The following is a 13,330-nucleotide window of genomic DNA, read 5'->3' on the forward strand; positions in this document are numbered from 1 at the left end:
ACAATAACTGCATCACCTGCCGAACGGACCCCAGGACAGATCTTTGATGAAAAGCAGCTATCTGACGGTCCAAGTGGTTTTTGGGGGACAGATTGTGGGTACAGAGTCGCTTTAACCCTTTTCATACTGGTTTTTCATGGAATATGTAAACACTGTATGGGGGGCATTCACATGAAATTACATAGATGGATTGAGCTTTTTTTAAAATTCATATGCTATATGGAATACGGAGAGGGGTTGTCTTTATGAGATTTTTTAAAAAACCTCTCCCTTTAGGGTACGTTCACACTTACCAGATCCGCAGCTGATTTTCTGCTGTAGATCCGCAGCAGATTTCATTTAAATAACTGAACACAGCATCAAATCTGGACCATCAAATCTACTGCGGATCTGCTGCAGATCTGCTGCGGATCCTGTTGGTGTGAACACACCCTAAGGGTATAAACACACACACCGCATGCGCAGCGTATTTACTGCTGCGATACGCAACAAATACGCAGCAGATTATATCTAAATAACTGAACACAGCATCAAATCTGCACCATCAAATCTGCTGCAGATCTGCTGCGTATATGGGGTGTGTGTTTGTACCCTAAAGGGGTTATCCAGCTTTAGAAAAACATGGATACTTTCTTCCAGAGAAAACACAACTCCTATCTCCAGCTCAGGTGTGGTTTCAAATTAGGCTCCATTCACTTCAATGGAATGGAGTTGCAAATCCACACCCAAACTGGAGACAAGAGTGGTGCTGTCTCTGGAAGAAAGTGGCCGTGTTTTTCTAACACTGGATCACCCCTTTAATAGAGAAAAGAAAAAAACATACACCAGAGCCTGTTATAGAGCTCCCTCTGAAAGCATTATATACTTGCATGTAATTACCCTAGCTTGTATGTTAGGAGGTTGCACCTTCTTACTTGGTTGCAGAGAAATATTTGATAATAGTGCAATGCCCCTTTAAATGCTAGCAATCAGAAGTGATTGTAAAGATGTTATACATTTTCAAAGGTTTGGCCCTATAGACACTTTGAGGCTATGTTCACACTACGTATCTTTCCGACCGTAGTGCGAACCGCGAATATAAGCACGTAGTTTTGAGGTTGATGCGTTCGCTTGAAAGTATACGATATACGGCCGCACAATGCACACTACGTATGAGCTTACGGACGGATCGTATACGGCGCCGTGAAAAGTGAACAAGACCATTGTTTGAGGACGGAAATGTTGAAACTCACGGCCGTGGATTCCCATGCGGTCCTGTACGGAGTACTTATTTCAGCCAAATTGAACTTGATTTTTCGATCCAAAAGGTTCTGTGAGTTTTATTGGGCTGGGTGAAGATTTCCAAGTAAATGACCTGTTCCAGATCGCTTCGAAACAAGCTAGGGAAGCATAACTGTACTACGGGCGTGTGGTCGCGGTTCATACGCATCCGGCCGCCTGTCGATTTTTCCCACGCCCGTAGTTTCAGCCGCACATGTACGGCGGCGTACGAACTACGGCCGGACTCATACGCAGTGTGAACATAGCCTGAATGATGATTACATGTCTAGCTTCCTATAGAGTGTGAAGTATTAGATTTTACTTTCTTTTCAGATTATTTTCATAATTTATTTGATAGATATTCAGGTACCTTATCATACCTACGCCCTCAAGTTGTAAAGCAAGTGGGCATGATGACAGTACATGTGAATAACCTGCGTTCATTTGCTGTGCTCTCTAGACAGAACTGGATCTGTCTTTCCAGTGATAGACATACACTCTGTGCACTGACCTGGAGCAGAAAATTAGTCACCCAGGAAACATAATAGCAATAATCTGACCGTGGCAGGGATGGGTCAGCTAATGCACATTCCAATTTGAGGACACATGGCAGACTTTTCCTCTAAAACATCTTCTCTTTTCCCCTAAACAATGAATGCCCAGTTATGTTTTGCTCTTTGTTTGGCAGCTAAGAGGGTACTTATTTTGCCGGGTTTTGTCATAATGTGATCATCAAGGGGAATTCTAAATTCTTTTTCTCCCTGTGTATAAATCCAAAAATGAATGGTTGACGTTCAGAAGACAAACACTGGATTATTTGTTACAATATTTCACTGGCCTTCATTCCATAGTGTACATCTGATAACATGTATGGCTGTGTTCACACAACATATATGTTTTTTTGTAAACGTATGGCCGTTGTTGCCTTCTATGGAATCCCGGCCGGAGTGTATACACATATTATATGCTCCGGCCGGGATCACTTGCGGCTCTGTAGAAATCTTACATGTCAGTTTTCTGCGGCCGCAAAAAACCCGGTCAGTGCACACTATGGAGCAAGTGGCTCTGGTGTGCTGTAGGGAGTTCTGATGCGGGCGCGCACGGATGCACCCGCATCAGAACTCTGCAGCTGCAAAGATCAGCCGGCCGGGTAACAGAACAGCCAGTCTCTTACTTTGTGTGAACATAGCCTAAATATGGAAAATGGGTTTCCTAAAACATAAGGTAAAACATTGTTAGCCAAGTCCATGGAGAGTGAATAATGTGGTGGTTATGCAGGCGCACTGCTACTCCATTAACACAGGGGACTCAGGGGCCACTGTTCTCTTGATGGGGGTCCAGGTAAAAATAGATCCAAGTTAATCAATAATTTATTATTTATTATCTTATTATGTGTTGATAAAAGTTGCTAGCTATGAATCTTTTTTTTACTGTTGACAGCTCATTGTCCAGGCTGCCTATGAGCAGTGGCTAGGCTGTGACATCCCTCGGTGGCCAGGACCCTCAGTAGCTGGTATGTGCACACTTTAACCCTGCTATGACTCCCTTTAAAATCGCAGGCTCAGAGCCAATTCAGCTTGGTGTCACTGTGTCCCCTCCTCTCTTCCCCACCAAAGCAGGAAGTGAGTGCAGGATGCAGCAGCGCTGAAGTTCTGCAGGTGAGTATACCACTTGAAGGACACAACTTATTTTGCCCTTGTGGACAGAACTAATTTTCATTTTCCCTCCTTGCTTTCTAAGAGCCATAACCTTTTTATTTCTCCATCTTGTTTTGTGCAGTACTAATTGTACTGTAGCATGACTTTCATTTTCCCATAAAATATAAAAAAAAGACACAAAGCAGGCATTAGACCCGGCACGCAGAGTTAACCCTCCAGTATTCTCTCAGTTTTCTTTGCTTTAGCCAAACAGAGGCTGAGGCAGGACCCTGCCCTTGCCACTGATTGGCTGAGTGGTTCCCCTCCGCATTGCACCCATCTCAGCAAGAAAGGGGGGGCACTTAACCCCCTTCCTTGCTGGTATGTGTGCAATGTAAGATCAGTCTGGCTCCCAGGGGGTTAACTGTGGATGAAATGCATCCTCACTTAACCCCCTGTGTGCCAGACTCTAAGCAGTACGTCAAGCACCTGTCAAAATGATGGGTGTTCTGCTCCTGGTATTTTTTGTGTCTCTCCTTTTGTTTTTAAGATAATGGTTTCCAGATTATGTCGAATTCGTTGGACTACATTGATGACCAGCGTTTTTTTTCCCTTTCCTTTTTAAATAAAATAGTCAACGAGGGGTGTGGGGGTGTTATTTTTTGAATAAAAAATATTTTTCATTTGTGTCTTGTGTTTTTTTATTTACTTTAGAGGCTTAGACACTGCACAAGTCTCTGCAAAGCCAATCAGTGGCTCTAGCAAGGTCCTTTTTCAGCCGCTGATTGGCTGAAGTAGAGAAGACCGAAGAGTAAGTTAACTCTCCACCCTTCCCCGAACATGGCACAGTCTGGCCCACAGGCGGTTAATTTAATCCCTGGGGACCTGACTGTCAAAAAGCATATCCCACTAAAATGATCTGTAAATACATGCCCTTGAGTTGTGCTGTGTTCTATGAAGCCAAACTGTATCTGGTCTTAGGAGACGGGCAATATGGCTGCCAGCACAGATGGTCACCTGTTTTTTTGGACTCCTGAGTAATGGTGCATTTACACAGACAGATTTATCTGACAGATCTTTGAAGCCAAAACAAGGAACAGACTATAAACAGAGAACAGGTCATAAAGGAAAGACGGGGATCTATCCTCTTTTCAAATCCATTCCTGGCTTTGGCTTCCAAAATCTTTCTGTGTAAACGCACCATAACGTAACTAGTGGGTTATTCAACTTCTTGCTATGGTACTGCTGCATAAAACAGGTACATTTGATCAGGAATCTGGAAAAGCTGGGTCACAATCTGCACGAACCTATATGCATCGCCTTTAACAAGAAAACCAGTGTGTTTTTAGAACGCTCTTCTAATTGTACCTGTATATATGTGGCTACCAATAGCTTCCTTTGGCTCACAAAGGGTGAAAATCAAGTCAGACAGCTGATAAAAATAAACCGGAAAGTCTATTTTATTTAATGAGGATGAGGCTGTGGTGACAGAGCGTGCTGGCTGAGCAGTCACTGCACTGTACAGCCATGGTGTATGAGTTTTGACAAGGTATAAATCCAGCCACATGCAGCACCTGCTGAGAATAAAACAAGCCGACGCAAACAAAGGGCCGTTCCATTTACAACTGCTCGAAAATTCCGAAATGCTGTGTTCTAGGATAATAGACAGCTCTTGGGACTTGGTCTGGAAGTGATTAGGAAGGAAGTTGCATTAACAATTTAACCTGTGACTCTAATTTGTATAATTCAAAAGAAGGGAAAAAAAAATGGCTCTTTTCTTATGAGTTTTCTTAACACCTAATTTCCCTGAATTGTGGAAAATTTGATAGAAATCTAAATTTCTCAGTAAATTTTTCTCTTGAGTTAATGTATCCCAAGACAATTATTACTATTATACAGATTTATCGCTAGATGTTATTTTGGCTTATGGTATACTATGCAAACAAAACAATTCAGTAAACGGTACTATGCAAAAAGGCAGGTGTAGAAAAATGCAAAGAGGAGATGAGCGAACCGCTTTGTTAGCTCAGCAGCGTATCCGTTGGCTGCCTTTGCAGTCCGTGCCACTCCAGGTACTGGGAAGAGTTGGATCCAGTCCTAGGAAACGGGGAGGAGTTTCCCAGGACTGGACCCAGCTTTTCCAGGTACCTGGGGCGGAGCGACACAGAGTTCAAAGGCAACCGGCTGGTAAGCCGAGTGCTGAGCTAACAAAGCGGTTTGCTTTGTTTTTACAGTAAATTTGCTCATCTCTACTGGAAAGTACTGTAATTAACAAAAGGCAACAGGAATAAACAGAACACAACACTAAATCAAATCAATATTTGGCGTGACCTGCAAAAGCCACAAAGTCAGGGATTTCATATGATTATAGTCAGCAGTGTGATTAACCTCTTAAAGAGACTCTGTCAACAGGTTTATGTTGTCCTATCGAAGAGTAGCATAAAATAGTGACAGAGAAGCTGGACAGAATGATGTATCACTTACACTGTTCTGTGCAGCTGATCCAGAGATATCCTCCTGAATAACATGGACAATAAGTAGTCCTCTCCATTATGTGCATGAGCCCAGTAGTCCTGAATATTCAAATAAGGCAGAAACTCCACCCACCAGCTGCTGATTGGCAGTTATCTATCCATGCTGTATATAGGCAGTCAACTGTCAATCAGCAGCTGGAGGGCGGGGGGAGGGGTGTGGCAAGAATCCTATTCTCCTGCATATTAGGAGAACAGCTGAATAAAATGATGTGAGTAATACACCGATCTGTTCAGCATTTCTGTCACTAGTTCATGCTGCCCTCATTTAAGGTGGAATAAACCTAGTGACAGATGACCAGGCCACTTTTCATTTTTTTTTCTCCTCGCCTTCTAAGAGCTATAGCACTTTTATTTTTCTGTTTACAGGATCATGTCAGGGCTCGTTTTTTTTTTTTTTTTTTAGGAACAAGTGAACTCTAATTGCACCTTTCAGTCTACCATGAAATCAATATATGACGAAACCCCAAATATTATTATTATTTATGGGGTGAAATTATAAAAGAAATGCAATTGTCCAGCTTGGGGGGGGGGGGGGTCTATGTTTTCATAATGCATTTTATGATAAGTCTGACCTGTTATCTTTATGTTATATGGCAGTACGAATACAGTGATATCAATTCCGACATGGAGAGAGGAGCGGCTGCACATCACACCTATGGCTGATACTAATGCTGCTAAGCCTATTTTAAAAAAAACAACTTCAGGATGTTGGAATATGAATTGTTCAAGCCATATCGCCCCGTGTACCAGCGTGCAGGTCTCCTGGTTCACACGGGTCCCTACGCTAACCACACCGTGTCGGTCAGTGACCGCCACCCCCGCAAAGCGTGCACATGCAGGGAAGGGAGGCCATGGAACGGCCCCGCAACCCCCATGTCACAGGACCAGACCCAAAGTGCCCCCCCCAAAAGTCCCAGCCAGCACCACCAGCGAGGAAGGCTGCCCCCAAACAACACAAGTATGGATATGGTATTACACTCACCAAAACTGCTGCAGAATGGGAAAAACATGGAGGTACTGTCGTGTGAGCACAGGTATATGCTCTGCACTCCTCCTGGAAGACCCACATGACCGCAATTAGCAGGAGACACCTCAGTGCATGTGCTTTTATCCCTCCTTTTTGTCCCATTCTATCTGCAGTAGCAATGGTGAGCGCAATACCTTTTCCAGACTTGTGCTGTTTGGGGGCAGCTTCTTCCGCCGGCCAGGGCCGGTTTTAGACAAAATGTGGCCCTGGGCAAAGTTGAAGGTGGGGCCCCAAATGCTAAAACATTGTAGCAGCAATTTAAGGTCCCGATACTTTTTTGTCAGCGGTTGGCGCGCTGCTCGAGGTGGGGTGATCTTCTGTGACCTTAAATAAGACCCCTCTGTGCCCTATATAGTAGATAGGTCCCTCTGTGCCTCCATAGTACATATAGTCGGTATCCCTCTGTAGGTAATTCTTCTGGTAGTTACCTCCACCACCCAGTATGTAGTATCCACCAATATAGGAGGCATCTCACTGTAGGTTTTACACCTGTTAGCTAGCCCCCTGATAGTTGCCCCCTCAGCAGATAGCAGCTCCCCTGATAGTTACCCCCCCCCCAGCACATAGCATCTCCCCTGTTCCCCCCCCCCCCCCAGCACATAGCATCTCCACTGATAGTTGCCCCCTCAGCAGATAGCATCTCCACTGATAGTTAAATGCCCCCCCGCCCCCAGCAGATAGCATCTCCTAGGGCTGGGGTGATGTGGGCAAAAAATAAAATCTCGTTTTTTCTTTTCTCGATTTTTTTTATTTATTTTTTGATGGGTGTAGTAGTATAGGCATAGTGGATAAGGGGTGTAGCAATAGTAGAAGCATATAAGATGAGGGGTGTAGTAGTAGATAAGGGGAGTAGCAGTTTTGGGAGTAGTAGTAGTATCAGGAGTGGAGGTAATAATAGCAATGGTAGTAGAGCAGTATTGGGGGTAGTAGTAGAGCAGTATTGGGGGTAGTAGTAGAGCAGTATTGGGGGTAGTAGTAGAGCAGTATTGGGGGTAGTAGTAGAGCAGTATTGGGGGTAGTAGTAGAGCAGTATTAGGAGTAGTATTGGGGGTAGTAGTAGGGCAGTATTAGGAGTAGTATTGGGGTAGTAGTAGGGCACTATTGGGGGTAATAGTAGGGCACTATTGGGGGTAGTAGTAGAGCAGTATTAGGAGTAGTATTGATGGTGGTAGTAGTAGGGCACTATTGGGGGTAATAGTAGGGCAGTATTAGGAGTAGTATTGGGGGTAATAGTAGGGCAGTATTAGGAGTAGTATTGGGGGTAGTAGTAGGGCAGTATTAGGAGTAGTATTGGGGTAGTAGTAAGGCACTATTGGGGGTAGTAGTAGAGCAGTATTAGGAGTAGTATTGATGGTGGTAGTAGTAGGGCACTATTGGGGGTAGTAGTAGAGCAATATTAGGAGTAGTATTGGGGGTAGTAGTAGGGCAGTATTAGGAGTAGTATTGGGGTAGTAGTAGGGCAGTATTAGGAGTAGTATTGGGGTAGTAGTAGGGCACTATTGGGGGTAGTAGTAGGGCAGTATTAGGAGTAGTATTGATGGTGGTAGTAGTAGGGCACTATTGGGGGTAATAGTAGGGCAGTATTAGGAATAGTATTGGGGGTAATAGTAGAGCAGTATTAGGAGTAGTATTGGGGGTAGTAGTAGGGCAGTATTAGGAGTAGTATTGGGGGTAGTAGTAGAGCAGTATTGGGGGTAGTATTGGGGGTAGTAGTAGAGCACTATTGGGGGTAATAGTAGGGCAGTATTAGGAGTAGTATTGGGGGTAGTAGTAGAGCAGTATTAGGAGTAGTATTGGGGGTAGTAGTAGGGCAGTATTAGGAGTAGTATTGGGGGTAGTAGTAGAGCAGTATTGGGGGTAGTATTGGGGGTAGTAGTAGAACATTATTGGGGGTAATAGTAGGGCAGTATTAGGAGTAGTATTGGGGGTAGTAGTAGGGCAGTATTAGGAGTAGTATTGGGGGTAATAGTAGGGCAGTATTAGGAGTAGTATTGGGGGTAATAGTAGAGCAGTATTAGGAGTAGTATTGGGGGTAATAGTAGGGCAGTATTAGGAGTAGTATTGGGGGTAGTAGTAGAGCAGTATTAGGAGTAGTATTGGGGGTAGTAGTAGAGCAGTATTGGGGGTAGTAGTAGAGCAGAGGAGAGATATAGGGGTACTTTATCATACAGGATACTGTGTGATTCAGCACCCACCTCCATCATGTACTGCTCAGGGCCTGGTGCCCATAGATACAGAGGGAGGAGGGCCCTGAACAGTATATGGTGGAAGGGGGGACTGCATCATACAAGATCCCCTGCCCCCTTCCTGTATACTGTTCGCTAGGCTAGTATATGGGGAGGGGGTTACTGTTTTATAAAGACACCCGAGGCTCCGCCCACCCGCGCCCGTAAGCACCGCCCCCTGGCCGCAAGTCCCGCCCCCAGTCTCCGTGACCCTCTAACCCCCCCCTCTATTTCTTTACCTGGGCTTGCCGTTCCTCCTCCTCTGTAGGGCACAGGCAGCTCTGCAGGAGGGGCGCTCCGTCCTCACAGCTCAGCTCCTTCGTTCATTAGTGGAGCAGGGGAGCTGCTTGTGCTGCTCTGCTTCCTGCTCCACTAATGAAGGAAGGAGCTAGGGGGCCCCTGGGGGATGGGGGCCCTGGGCAAGTGCCTACTTTGCCCCCCCCTAACGCCGGCCCTGCCGCCGGCGGTGCTGGCTGGGAGTTTTTTTGGGGGGGGGGGCATTTTTGGGTCTGGTCCTGTGGCATGGGGGTTGCAGGGCCGTTCCATGGCCCTCCTTCCCTGCTCATGCACGCCTGCGGGGGTGGTAGCCACCGACTGGCACAGTGTGGACTTAGTGTAGGGACCCATGTGTATCAAATACCTGCACGCGGTACATGGGGCACTGTGGCTTGATCAATTCATACACAAAATTCAGATGTTTTTTTATGCAGCCGAGAGGTACTGGTGTCAGCCATAGGTGTGAGGTGCAGCACTCTTTTTCTTCCCTGAACAGTGATATAAATGTTTTCATAGCTTTTCTACTGTTTTCCTATTTTTAACAGTAAATTTGTATTTTTTTTTGCAAATAATTAGGATTAAAATGTCCATATTCTGACTCTTAAAATGGTTTTATTTTTTCACCTACAGGGCTGATTGGGGCGTCATTTTTTGCGCCATGATCTCTAGTTTCTATGGTTATCAAATTTGTCTAGATTGGACGTTTTAATCACTTTTTAGTTTTTTTAATATAATGTAAGAAAAAAATCATCAATCCTGGCTTTCTTTCTTCTTTTCATTTACGCTGTTCACCATGTGGGAACAATATTGTTATATTTTAATAGATCGGAAAATTGCGCACACTACAATATCAAATATGTTTATTTATATGTATGTGTTTTATTTGTAAACTGGGAAAGGGAGGTGATTAGGGGAGGGGCTTTGGCATATTTTAAAAACATTTTTTATTTCTTTACACTTTTTAAGTTCCCCTAGGGGACTATTACAAACAATCATCATATTGTTTATACCGTTTAATGCTATGCAATGGCATGCCATGGCGCCGGTGCTCTCCTCAAAGAGACTGCCTGAGGCAGACTCTATGAGAATATTGACGATCAGACCGCACAGAGGTAAGTATTAGACCACCAGCAGTCAGGGAAACAGATTAAATAGGAACAGTCACTGACACATAAATGCTGTGATCGCAGTTATTAAGGGGTTGATGATGGGCAGCAGCACAATCACTGCTACTGATAACAGCCAGTCCTCACCCGCAATTCGCTTCATAGTTCGGTAGCAAGTAATGGCGTACGGATATGGCATGGGTCATTCAGGCATAGGCACCCAATGCTGTACCCATACATTGTGCTTTGACTTCAATGCAAATCATTGCATTATGAAAAGAACGGCCATACTTTTCACAAAAAATATGTTGTGTAAACATAGCCTTAATCTGCATGAGTACGTTAAAGGGAAACTAACAGGTTAGATAAAAACAAACTTGCTGTTCCATTCCCATGCAGCAGAAGAGTATGAGGAAGAAGGTAGTTTTCTTACCTTCATCCTCAGTGCTGTTTTCCTGCAATCTTCTATTTTGAGGCCAGGTTCACACTATGTATAACACCGGCCATTTAGAACAGCTGGTAATACTGAAGATCATCCGGCCGGTACTGCAGTACCAGCCAGATGATCTTCTTTAAAATCCGTATGCGGGGCGCAACCAAAATCGAATTCACTGCTGCACACAATGGAGCGCAACCGTGTGCGCCTACATCCAAATTCACCACTGCACAAACAAGAATTGACAGGTTCTCTGTGGCCGTTATTTAATGAATGATGGAATCACGGCTGGAGCGTATACTATTTGTATTTGCTCCCTCTACTTGCAGCACAATGTAAGCTTAGTATTCACCATGGCCATTGTTGCAAATCGGCAATAACGGCTGCGATTAATACTAAACTTACGTTGTGTGAACATAGCCTAATAATGTGTTAATAAAATATTCGCAAATCGGCACTTTCCGCCGAGTACGCCAGGGGGGCGTGTAGTGGGCGGAACGGAGGGTGCGGACTCAGAGTCCGTGCGATTTACCATCCGTTCCGCCCAAATATACGCCGAAAACCTACTCCAGTCCTCAGGTGGCGTAGGTTTTCGGCGGTGCGCACCGGCGCGCACGGGATTTATGTAGAGGCAGTCCGCCTTTACATAAATCCTCGTAGTGCCGGAGCTGCGGGGGCATTTTTAAGTCCGGCGTAAAAAACGCCGGACTTAATAAATGCCCCCCATAGTGCAGTTATCCGGGGATACAGTGGGTTCGTACAATAGTAAGTCATCGCTCACCTTGGATGGTTGTGCTGCGGGCACAGTACCACTTGAAGATTGTAGAAATAGCTCATCAGCTTCCTTCCACCGATCTGGGTATCTGGCAAGAAAACAGGAAACAGAGAATACTGAATAATGTCGGTAATCTATGGGGAAAACAGGTGGATGTCATAGGTGCCGTGCAGCACTGAAGATGACAAAGTTTGGCGGCTAAAAGAGACCGATTGCTGACTGTCAAATAGAAAAAATTGGTTAAAACTCAAGTCAAGTTAAAACTCTTGGCTTGGTCTCTTTATCGGCCACAATGTGAACACTCAGAGGCTATGTTCACACAACGTCAAAAATAGAGAAAAGGCATCCAAATTTGATATTTAACTGACTGCAATGGCAATGCATTGAAGTCAATGGGAAGACAGATGTCCAATGCACACAATGCATTGAATAACAGACGTTTTTACCGCGGACGTCAAAATAATGAACATGATCATTATTTTCGGACGTCTTTTGCAAACAGCGGTCTTTTTTATTGGTTATTCACACACAGTTTTTCTTTTGTCACAGTTCTTTCTCCATTTTTTACTATTAAATTCAATGGACTTTTCAATTAAGCCACACCCAAAGGCCAATTAGTAATCCCAAACTAGAATAATGTGCCAACACCAGTCATTGCACCAAAGGGAGGCCAGACAGCTAAATGACGTCCGTTATTTTAGACTCAAAATAACGGACGTCATTTTAAAAGGGGCTGAAAAAATATTGTGTGAACATAGCCTATAGCTGAAAAGAAACTTAAGTTTGTCAAATTTCACAACTTTTCTAAAACATTTCAATAGCCAAAAAATGGCAAATTTCACACTGACCTTAAAAAGTTCCTAATTGTTATAGGATACATGGGATGAACTGGGTGCTGATGAATTTTTGTTGTTGTTGTTGTTCTTTATAGAATTACTTTGAAGATAAAGGATAATTAGTATGACATTTGTTGTTCTGTGTGTATACTGTAATATCCTGCCCCCTGCAGGCAAGTATTAATACATGCTAGAATGTGTAAAGGTGTTACAAGTATGTTGGAATAGTCCGGAAAATAACAGGGTGTTACAGATAGCATATACAATATAATAATGTCTAATGATTTACAATTGCAAAAGCATATCCAAATTTGCCAGACTTAAGAATATTTTAAACATTATTTTTAGACTAGGGGTATACATGCAGTCTTTCAACCATTTCCAATACTCCTACTATCCGTGACTGTTTCTTACAGATAAGGGGGATTCAGCAAAGAAAGGGACCTGGATTTCATTTTGCCATCTAAGACATGTGATTCCACAAAATATAATAATTGGGTGAAGATACTGACGGGAATGAGAGACAGAGTGGTAGATATTTATACTTAAAATTGTTACATACATCGAGAACAATGAAAGTCGATAATCCAATAGGTTAATTTTTATTCATTTCTTGTTTTACAGACAGTTTATTTTTTATATACTTTATTCAGAAATTTATATACTTTACAGTGTTCTAAGGCACTCTGGATTAGTTCTTTCTTCCTGTATATTATAACATACTCTACTAATAGTCACTTTAAAATGTAGTCTCTATTGATGTTACAGTAAAGAAGTTTTTTGGGACATGTGTGTATGAATTTAACATATATTGTATATGGTTTGGATTACTTAAAGCTAATGCACCATCAGTACATTTGCTTTAAAGGGAACCTGTCACCCTCCGTGCCGGGGCAGAGCCCGGCCGACCCCCCGCTAGAGACCCCTATACTTACCCCGTACATGAAGTCCCGCTCCTGAACACGCTGCCGCCGCCGAGATATCACCGTCAGAAGCCCAGTGGCTCCATTCATTCTCTATGAGCGTCGGACTAATCTCTGATGCGCAGCGCCGGGCTTCCGACGGTGATATCTTGGCGGCGGGAGTGGCTCCAGGAGTGGGACTTCATGTACGGGGTAAGTATAAGGGTCTCTACTGGGGTGTCGGCCGGGTTCTGCCCCGGCATGGGGGGTTACAGGTCCTCTTTAAGTTTTGCACGTGGATAGAACGGCACCGGTG

General features: G+C 44.0%; 1 long non-coding RNA gene across 1 annotated transcript; it reads right to left on the reverse strand.

The window, feature by feature from the left end:
* Window positions 1–4,435: 4,435 nt before the first annotated feature.
* On the reverse strand, window positions 4,436–12,207 carry LOC138797025 (uncharacterized). The gene is made up of 3 exons (XR_011363876.1): window positions 12,125–12,207; window positions 11,283–11,364; window positions 4,436–4,581 (listed from the first exon to the last, which is right to left on the reverse strand). It is a non-coding gene; the product is annotated as an uncharacterized lncRNA (long non-coding RNA).
* Between the last annotated feature and the right edge of the window lie 1,123 nt (window positions 12,208–13,330).

This window comes from Dendropsophus ebraccatus, chromosome 7 (genome assembly GCF_027789765.1).
Source record: "Dendropsophus ebraccatus isolate aDenEbr1 chromosome 7, aDenEbr1.pat, whole genome shotgun sequence".
Lineage (NCBI taxonomy): Eukaryota > Metazoa > Chordata > Amphibia > Anura > Hylidae > Dendropsophus > Dendropsophus ebraccatus.